A 9,978-nucleotide genomic window follows, 5' to 3' on the forward strand; every position below is an offset into this window, starting at 1 on the left:
CGTGTACTGTTTTCACTAATATATCCAGATTTCATCTTACCCCCAAGAGCAAAAGCAGCAGCCCTTGACCAACTGACATAATTGACATCATTCAACAGAACAGAGGTTAACCGTAAACTAGTATTATGATCTGATTGTGCCATCATAGACACAAAGGAAAAAGAAAAGGAAAAACAAATTGTTTAACTGTAGAATAATGGCCAGGATCATTAACGATCCCCTGATACCATGTTGTTACTAAAAGATGATAGACTTAACACAAGATTTACGTGGTTCGGCTGCAGCCTACATCCACGGAGAAGAAAGACTTAGGGTTTCTTATATCTTGTCAATGGAGTTTTACATGGCTTATATAGATTACACATATCTTGTATAGATTACAACATACCTAGAGAGAATATATTGCCATATATTTTCTTACTGTATAAATCAACCATATATATAGAAGAGAAACCACCAAATATTCTTCTTTGTTCCAACAAAAATGTTATACCTTGAGGCCACCAATATAGACAAATTTCCACCCCATGAGACTTGCACGAACAGCCAAATCCATGTCCTCTACATTTGTGCGATTTTTCCATCCTCCAGCTTCTTTGATAGCATCAATTCTCCAAACACCGGCGGTACCATTGAAACCAAAGAAAGCGTAGGTGGAGGAACCAACTTCTTGTTCTACCCTGAAATGGTAATTCAGCGACATCTCTTGGACTCGGGTCATCAAACATTCGTTTGCGTTCACTGTAAAAAGTTTACACACCCGAATGTACTGCTTAGTTATCAATCATTATCTAGTCAAGTTAAGAATAGAAACTTAATGTTTAACTTATTACCAAACTTCCAACGAGCTTGGACAAGGCCAATGTCAGGGTTATGAACGAAATACGGAATGCTTCAGCAGAGGAAGTCAGGATCAGGCTGGAAGTCAGCATCAAAAATAGCAACGAAATCACACGTCTCAACATAGGCGTGTTTCAATCCTTCTTTAAGAGCTCCAGCTTTATACCCATTTCGGTTACTTCTGATCTCGTATTTGATGTTTATTCCTTTGCTTGCCCACATTTGACATTCAATTTCCACCAAGTCCTGTAATTAACAATTAACATGCCGGATGTCACAGATTCTCAATACTTTTCTTTTTAATAAAGACATAAGAAAAGTTGTCATTCAGTGTATGCATTTTGTTCTTAACTCGAAATACTAGTGTTTGTGATGCCATTTGTAGGTTTATCGCAGGACAAAGAATGGAGTAGCGGCGAGGATCTCATTATACTAAGTTTCATTTTATATGCCCATCCATCATCCCATAAGTTTAACAATGTCAGTTATGTTGTTCATGGAAAGATGCCGTACTTGTGTACGTCAACAGATATAATATGATGATGACCTTGATGTCTGGATTAGTAGAATCATCGAGAACTTGGATGATTATTCGATTAAATGGCCATGAAAGGGCACATGCTGCTCCAATGGAAAGCTGATATACCTGAATGAATAGAAAACCATTAAAAAAATTAACAACAATTCAGTAACCGGTAAAAAAAGACATTATGTAAGTCTGTAATTGAGAGGTAGTATGATTACCTCTTTTTCATTGTACATCGGAATCTGAACAAGAACCATAGGATAATTTGAGTTAGCCGTTTCTACGTCGTCTTTGATCTCTTCCCATTTGTAACGCTTCTCTGGTTTTCGACCAGAGAGTTTCACGAATAGTATCACCACACCCATGTAAACCCGTTCTATGAACAGCATAACTGACATTGTTAAACATAGGAACACCACAAATTTCAAAATGGGAACTATTAACAGTTCTCTCGTATGTTGCCATACTACTACAAGTTCTCGAACTACGCCATCTCCTGTCAGTTGAAGTACTGTTTCAGATATCCAAGAAACCAAATCCATATGACTGTAGTCTTAGAGAAGTACTGAAAGAGATGTGTTAACAAGGTTACAACTAGACTGTGGTATCTAGAACTTGGTTAGATATCTCTGTATATATAGAGACAGAAATCAACAATGGAAGAGAACCACACCTGGTGTTCTCACTATAGTTCCGGCAATAGCACATGTAAAACGAACTGTACACTTAGGTAATATATCTATTTGGCTGATACTAGGCAGCTCTTTTGATAGTGTGATGTGAACTCAACCAATTTGATAAACGATTAGATGGAGATGTATGTGGCTCTGTTAAAATCTCAAAATGGACTTGAGTATTCTAAGTCTAAGCAAAAAAAAAAAAAGATCAGCTTCATCTACTTATCAGCCCCCCGTGACGAATTTATTAAAATTCGTATACTGTTTTAAAGAGTGTTAAACTAGTATTTTCATTTGATTGCTTAGTATATTTATCTATGAAGCACGTATACTGGGATACTGATACGGGAATTCGTCAATTTTTAAAAAATGGGGATACATGATACGTGGGGATACGTGTATATATTAAAATCATTTATGCTAATAATAACTCATTTTAGTAAAAAGAATCATATAAAACAAAACAAAACAAAATTTTTATGGAATATTAAAATGAAACAGATAAAAGTTGTCTAACATCTGGCTCATCCATCACTCATTAATATTATCTTCATCAAAGAGCACTGCTTATTGTTGTGGCTCGTCAAGTGAAAGATTTGCAATTTCAAGTTCTTTGCATCTTCTAGTGTATCAAATTTATCTTCACTGATATCCCACATTCCACTTTCTCCTTTTGTATAACTTTCACTTTTTCGTGAAAGGAGATGAATATTACTATGAACAAACAATAAATCCTTAGCACGTTGGGGTACAATCTTATTTTTCTTCGTTGAATGGATAAAGTTATATATGCTCCGATTTCTCTCCAATGATAATAATTATATATGCTCCAATTATATTATAGGAAGTATCCCCTTTTAGAGTATCCGAGAGATATCCCTTACTCTTCTCGTAATTAATAAAACGAGATATTTTAAATGGAGTATCTGACACGTATCCCCAAATATCTGACACTGATACAGTGTCCGACACGGATACGTCACCGATTTTGAAGTATCTGTGCTTCATAAATATTTATCATAGCTTTTCAAAATTTAAACATAAGACAGATATTGAAATATCATATGAACACTACGTAGAGAATGGGCAAGAATTTGGTCTCCCACAGCTAGAGAGAGTTTTCTTTCACTCGTAAGAAACACGAGATTGACTTTTCTGAGTTCTTGGGGCACCTAATTCTTAACCAGAGCTGGCCAACATTCCAACGGTACGTAACTACGTATATTGAAACTAAAAAGAGCAATATGTAAACATGTGGACTAGTAAGAGAAACAGACGAAAATCCTGAAAAAGGTACGCCTTTAAAATTGAAAGGTTGTAAGAAGTACGTACAAAATGTTAAATAATGACTCAGAGGAATGGTACTGTCAACTTCATTGGGCACCAGGCATATAGCATAGCGTCCATTAACAATAGAATTCCCAACTGTGCTTTACCAACACGCCTTAGTGGAACTTATTCGGATCCTCGCGAGTGAGAGAGTTCCGCTATTGCTAACGTACTCTTACATTTTGGAATGACAGTTCTAAAACCCAATTCGTAATTGATTGCAACTACACCATATCTAGTAAGTTACCCAAAACATAAGGTAAGAACGTCCATGCAACCGTTTGGCTTACACGAACGAACATTTAGAAACTTTAACAGTAAATACCGACCAAAAATGTAGTGCACCATCATTCACTTTAGGATTTTCTCCATACTCTTTTCGCTTTCTACCTCATCGTTCAAACCAATCTTTCCTGTTCGTGGGTTTTCAGAACCGAAAGTTTACCTTCTTTTTTATCTTCTCCAACAAAATCATTTCCATATCTTCTGCTTCTTCTTTTTAACGACTACAAGGTCATATTCTTCTTGACCAGGGTGATTCCTTTGGGTGTCGTGGTGGTGGTTGTATGGCCCATGATAGTGGTGGCGGAGTATGAAAAACGCTGGTGGCTTTTGATCTTATGGGGGTTGCGATGCAATCAGTTTCACTCGGAAAATGGTATCCGAATCAAGTCTATGCTGATGTCTACATCTATCGAGGTGGTGAAAATGGTGGTGATGGCTCGCGAAGAGACAGTGATTTCAGTTCTGGCGATGGCGGCGGCAGCCATTGAAGGGTTTCTAGTTCTCTACTGTTTCTCCTGTTTTTTGAAAACAGACTAATTGACTAGGGTTTTCCATTGACTTGCTTTGTTTTGTGGCTTTTAGACTTTGGGCTTTCAATAGTAGTGGGCTCTTCACAATTTTGTGATTGGCATCTAAGGGCCTACCAATTATCGGTTATGATTTCTAGTTGTCATCTGGAATGAGATTTTCATCTCAATGTGGGGATTCATATTAAACGGTGATAAAATCCTCGCTTCATATTGGTTCAGAAAGACTTTTTCTAATGCAGAAAATATGATGAGGACACTTGGCATAACTCTATTGGTTGTAATAATTAAAATTTGATTACAATTTGGATACATAAAATAATTAACTTTCCGTTAGTAAGGTTAAAATTTGGTTACAATTTGGATACATAAAATAATTAACTCTCCGTTAGTAAGAGTGTTGAAAAAAAAGTAGGTAGACAATACTTATTTTAGAATTTAAACTTGAATTATTTAGTTACACCGTGTTTGCAAGCCCTAACACAAACCATGCAATTACAAAGCCTTTGATCATTAACTTAAACCTATATCTAGAATCATCATCTCAGTCAACTCAAAAAAGAAACCACTATGATTGCTAGGAGTCTAAATCGTGAAAAAATATAATGAAAGTTGTGTTTCCTTAAATTAAGGAAATCGTATTAATAAAGGAAATTAAGATGATCGAGTTAAGAAAATCGTGTAATTAATTAAGGAAAACATATAACTTAGCCTAAATATAGTCGTGTATCACGCTAAGTTTCTCCCGTTAACTGTGTACACAAAAGTTTTTTTTTTATGCTTTTTCTTCGTATAGCTCTGTTTCCGTAAATATAGTTCATAGTTGTATCCTAATTCTATACCAAGAAGATGTGTTAAAGACTTTTCCTAGATTTCACTGCGTTAGATTTCTTTGATTGATTATTAGGGGAGAATGCGTATTGATTTTGCGTTGGATTTCACTGCGTTAGTATGAGGTGCGTATTGATTTCTTGATTGATTTCTCTTCTTTCAGATTATAGTCTCCTATAAAAGCTGGGAATGCTAATGAATTAGGACTAAAAGGTTGGGTATGCAGCTGAAGAGATGGTTCGGTCGAAGAACTTTTTTCAGGTGATCCTAATTCAGTCAATAATAATCTAACCGATCAGAAAAAGGGTATAATTGTAAGTTGTTAACTACTCCTTTTGGTTCAAGTTAATCTTAGATTTCTGATACCGAATTTCACAAATCAGTTTCACATGTGTATTGTTGGTTCTTATGTAGTGATTTCGGTGTCTTATCCTTCTTCTGATTTCGGTGTATTATCCTTCTTCAGAGTTTCATGACCTATTCAAATTATCAATTTATTAAAAGGTTGTAAAAGTTTGTTTAAATTAACTAATAGAATTTCACGACCCCAATTCCAGTAGCGGTCCTTGCGGACATAATTGATAAAACCAGTGAGGTTTTGGTTAGATGCTGTGAGAGTGTGTAACTTTCCGGAATATAAAATTTCGTACCCTTGAATATTTTGGTTTCATAGTGCCGGCATTACCTGTGTAAGGGACGTATAGATGTGTCCTAATTCTGATACCAAGAACACCTATTTAAAATTTTGCCAGTTCGATCGTCAGTATTCTTTCGTTCATATCAAAAGAATTTCACTGGTTAGTCCCGTATTTTAGAATTTCTTTGAAGAGAATACCGATTTCATTTACATACAAAACTATGAGGTGCGTTTCATCTTGATTGGTTGCTCCTCTTATATAGACTGTCCAAGCCCATGAGTTTCCTTATATAATTATATTTCCGTCAATATTGTGATTTCTTGGATGCTAACTAACACTAAGAAGACGTATATACAGAAGAATATGTACCCCAACGTTCATTCATTCTCCCTCTTTTCACGACTTCTTCTCCCCTGCTCCCTGTTTTGATTCTCTGTGCGTCTTTTTTATCCTCGCGTTTTTAGGGGCCACCCGAAAGGATTTAGGGGCCATCAATTTATACCCAGCCAAAGACTCTAGTTAAAGGGTACCCTATATGATATTGAAGTTACATAAATGCCCTTCTGATAAAACTGTATAAAACCAAATCAAAAACAATTTTACTCATTTCAACTCTTCTTCTTCCAGTTTCCTATTATCCTCCGATTGTGGAAGAAAAAAAAAATTCAACTCCAAAATCAAATGGCCCCAATTAGGTAAGAATCTATCATTTTTGGGGTTTATTTCGCTTTAATTCGACGAATCGAGAAAAAAAATTTCTAGGGTTTTCGGTTATTTATCCAGATTCGGGCGATATTCATGCTCCTTTACTTCCGAATATAGTCGTGTTCTTCATTTCTCAAGAACATCGACAGTATTCGGGAGAAAGATTTGACGGTTATCTGCCGAATATTGGTGGTCATATCTTCCTGGATACAAACTGCTAATAATCGGTAGTTTAATGAATTTTTTGGCTACCGAATATATTTAAGTAGACACACAGTATTCGGAAGAACACTCACTACCGAATGTATATATTGAAAAAATCTCAAAATTTCTGATATAGGAAAAATCCCATTTTGGGGCCAGTATTTATTCGGAAGACAATATAATGTTTTATACCTTCGATTATTTCAATTTCAAAATTTGAAAAGTATAAGTTTTTCCCAAATTCTGATTTTTGGGCCATCGTACATTCGGGACTTTACAAAACAATTATCCTCCGAATATAGCAAGTTCAAAACAAATCACGCCATGGCTCTAGGTGGTTCCAAGGGCCAATATAGAATGTTAGACAGCCCATATTCGGAAGTTTGGGTAACTAATTATACTTTCGATTATTTCAATTTCAAAATTTGAAAAGTATAAGTTTTTCCCAAATTCTGATTTTTGGGCCATCGTACATTCGGGACTTTACAAAAAACTTATCCTCCGAATATTGCAAGTTCAAAACAAACCACGCCATGGCTCTAGGTGGTTCCAAGGGCCAATATAGAATGTTAGACAGCCCATATTCGGACGTTTTGGTAACTAATTATACTTCCGATTATTTCAATTTCAAAATTTGAAAAGTATAAGTTTTTCCCAAATTCTGATTTTTGGGCCATCGTACATTCGAGACTTTACAAAAAAATTATCCTCTGAATAATATAGTCGTGTTTAGAAATACCAACTTAATCGGTAGATAAGAATTTAAGTTTGCCACCGAATGTCTTATTCGGAGGGAATACGTGTATCGTTAACAACCGATTGTAGTGCACCAATGATACGAAACCTCAACGACCATATTTTCAGAAACCTCAACGGCCATATTTTCAAAAATTAGATTCGTTGGAACTCTAATCTATATAAGGAGGGTAACCCCTCTCAGTTATTATTGAGTAAAAAATATGAATGAAAAGCCTTTTCAATGGCAAGTCCATCATCAATCGACAACATACTTCGAAGATGCAAGCGAACAACTACATCAATTGCAGCAATGGAAGAAGAAATACAAAAAAGGAACAAACAACCCAAAAAAATTAAACCATCATTAGTGGCAACGGAGGAGGAGGAAGAGGAAATCAAGTCTAAGAAGCGAGGTCAATAACAATTCCATCATAGAGAAAGATTAAAACAAGTTGAGGAAGAGACCGAATGGATAAAAAATTATTACATTGTGAAAGATCTACCCAAAGAACAACAGGACGATCGTATATTTTGGATTAACGTTTCATTGGGTCCTTTTGTTGGTAAGTACAAGAAGCCACGCCACAATTATGAACCATCCCATGTTTCTTCAAGGGTGCACCATGTTATAAAATTGTGCACCGAGTACAACCGTATTCTTGCTAGGCACAGAGACGACAGGTTTGCGGCACAAGATGCTTATTCCAAGTGGAGAGGAGAGTCGTTTCTACATTTCGAAGCCACGTTGATTGTTGCATCTCGGACTGGGAAAAAAGAATAACATGTGATGTTTGAGTGCTGTAAATTCAAATTTTTAATATTAATCGACAGTTTGATAAAATATGGAATTCCCGAATATGATTAATCGTATTGAAGTGTTATAATATTGTTGTTCCGATTACATAGTTTCAAAAAATATTATAGTCGTGCCTCGAAAAAAAACGATCAAACATCGTCATCACCCGAAGGGATCAATTCGAGTAACTCAGTGGGAAAGTTGTTGTCCATAACACGATCCCAATCAACCATGTTGGACTCATATTGTTTAACCCAATCCTTGCAATGGTTCATCGGGAAGTAATCGTTCCACTTACTCAACGGAGGTAACGGACAATCTTTCTTTACTCTTAAACCGATAAAATGCATTTCATTCACAAATTCCATTACGATTCTTTTATCTTTAACCGACTCGTCGCAAGCTGTTCTTGTGGGTGCAAACGTCATGCTAAGTCCATACATAGGAGGAACAAAGAAATGTACCACGCAATTCAAAACGTCCGCTAGGAGATATCCAAATTTAGGCATTGTCATCCAATACTTGGATCCGATTGTCTTCAATCCCTTTCGACACTTCACACGCGCAACTAAGTCTTTGAACTCTTGTTCTTTGTCGTATCTATCTCCTCGCCTCATCATCTCCATATAAAAACCCTTGTCCTTCACTAGTTGTACCGCCATCTTATTTCTTAAATATTGGCATTGGGTGACATCTTCGATATCCGCCTCTCTAAAGTAACCCATTTGTTCCGTAGCAACGTGAAACCCACAATTTCCATCCCCATCAACCTCGTCGGTCGACAAAACAAATGGAATGATAAGTGGAGGGAGTTGTTCCAAATACTCTTTGTATATTGTATATATGGATCGATTTGGTCTTCCATTAAGATCTCTAGGGCAACGAAGAGTACCTTTGTCCTCTTTTATAGTAAGAATTTCCATTGGTTGGGTTTGTTGCGAGGCGTTCATTTGCTCAACAACTTCTTCGACAACATTGGGTTGACTTACTTGAGAAGGCTCTGTAGAGATCTTTGGCCTTACTTGTCGGGTGGTTGGTCCACTTTGATCATTTCTTGGACGACCTCTTTTCTTAGGTTCCGGCTCATCTTCAAATTCGGCTTCCGAACGCTCGTGCCTAGACAATATTCTTTTATTAGACAAATACTCCTTCAACTCTTTTCTTTGGATGGTCCTCGACACTTCGGTGTTCGGCCTACCGGTGTTCTTTTACTTAATAGGTTCATCAACCTCCCTTAAACAAGGGTGAAGGGCTTCCTCCAAATTATGCATCAATATTTGCTTTTTTGTGCCGTTTGATGTAGCGTAACGCTCGGCTATTTGTGCACACAATTCCGACTCGAAGAAAGACGGAGCATCAACTACCGGGGTGTTCGGAGTGAAATTTAATTGCTTCTAAAATGGGTGAATATCATCAATGTCAATCACTTCAACATACCTACCCAACTTATGACGACATGGGAGTCCAATACCTATCATATCCTTGCAAACACAAACTGTATTCTCGTCATCATAAGTTTTATATAACTTCAATTGTTTCATCATGAGATTTATTTCCCATCTTGAAACTTTATGAACAACTCCCCTTAGAAGCAATTTTTCCTTAATATGTTCCATCGGGAATTGGTGTACACTAAATTGCATACATTTCCTAATCTTTACAAGATCACGATTGCTGAATTCATGGATTGCTTCTTGGATCGACACAACTCCATTTTGACTACCAATTAGTATTTTCTTTAGTCTACCATGAGACCCCTCCGCAATGCTTGTCGCCTCGTTCTTGAAGTTATGATATTCATATGTCCATGCAAACACAAACCTCTCCTTAATCGTTAACCATTGTTTTTTACAATACTCAACCGGTTTTGGGTAGTCCGTGC

The 9,978-nt window shown here is 36.6% G+C and overlaps 1 pseudogene; it reads right to left on the minus strand.

Moving 5' to 3' along the window:
• Positions 1-487: 487 nt before the first annotated feature.
• Positions 488-1,908, minus strand: LOC113321390 (annotated as a pseudogene).
• Positions 1,909-9,978: the final 8,070 nt, after the last annotated feature.

Source organism: Papaver somniferum, chromosome 11 (assembly GCF_003573695.1).
Source record: "Papaver somniferum cultivar HN1 chromosome 11, ASM357369v1, whole genome shotgun sequence".
Lineage (NCBI taxonomy): Eukaryota > Viridiplantae > Streptophyta > Magnoliopsida > Ranunculales > Papaveraceae > Papaver > Papaver somniferum.